The following is a 932-nucleotide window of genomic DNA, read 5'->3' as shown; positions in this document are numbered from 1 at the left end:
AATAACAACAATAATGCAAGGAGGATGCTTGGTGATTATACTACACCTACTTCCAATTTTTATGGAAGAAACATCTCAATACCTGCCACTGGAACAAACAAATTTGAGCTGAAGCCTCAACTAGTTGCTCTAATGCAACAGAACTGCAAGTTTCATGGACTTCCATCAAAAGATCCCTATCAGTTTTTAACTGAGTTCTTGCAGATCTGTGATACTGTTAAGACTAATGGAGTAGATCCTGAAGTCTACAGACTCATGCTTTTCCCTTTTGCTGTAAGAGACAGAGCTAGAACATGGTTAGACTCACAACCTAAAGATAGCTTGGACTCTTGGGATAAGCTGGTCACGGCCTTCTTGGCCAAGTTCTTTCCTCCTCAAAAGCTGAGCAAGCTTAGAGTGGATGTTTAGACCTTCAGGCAAAAAGATGGTGAATCCCTCTATGAAGCTTGGGAAAGATACAAGCAGTTGACTAAAAAGTGTCCTTCTGACATGCTTTTAGAGTGGACCATTTTGGATATATTCTATGATGGTCTATCTAAGTTCTCTCATATGTCACTGGACCATTCTGTAGGTGGATCCATTCACCTAAAGAAAACGCCTGCAGAAGCTCAAGAACTCATTGACATGGTTGCAAATAACCAATTCATGTACACCTCTGAGAGGAATCCTGTGAGTAATGGGATGCCTCAGAAGAAGGGAGTTCTTGAAATTGATGCTCTGAATGCCATACTGGCCCAGAATAAAATATTGATCCAACAAGTCAATATGATATCTCAGAGTCTGAATGGATTGCAAAATGCATCCAACAGTACTAAAGAAGCATCTTCTAAAGAAGAAGCTTATGATCCTGAGAAACCTGCAATGGTAGAGGTGAATTACATAGGTGAAGCCTATGGAAACACCTATAATCCCTCATGGAAAAATCATCCAAA

The 932-nt window shown here is 40.1% G+C and overlaps 1 non-coding gene across 1 annotated transcript; it reads right to left on the bottom strand.

Annotated features, from left to right (window-relative positions):
• Positions 1–387: 387 nt before the first annotated feature.
• Positions 388–495, bottom strand: LOC112793675 (small nucleolar RNA R71). Its single transcript, XR_003198377.1, has one exon. It is a non-coding gene; the product is annotated as a small nucleolar RNA R71 (small nucleolar RNA).
• Positions 496–932: the final 437 nt, after the last annotated feature.

Source organism: Arachis hypogaea, chromosome 3, assembly GCF_003086295.3.
Source record: "Arachis hypogaea cultivar Tifrunner chromosome 3, arahy.Tifrunner.gnm2.J5K5, whole genome shotgun sequence".
In the NCBI taxonomy this organism is placed as follows: Eukaryota; Viridiplantae; Streptophyta; class Magnoliopsida; order Fabales; family Fabaceae; genus Arachis; species Arachis hypogaea.
This window is presented reverse-complemented; position numbering and strand designations above follow the sequence as displayed.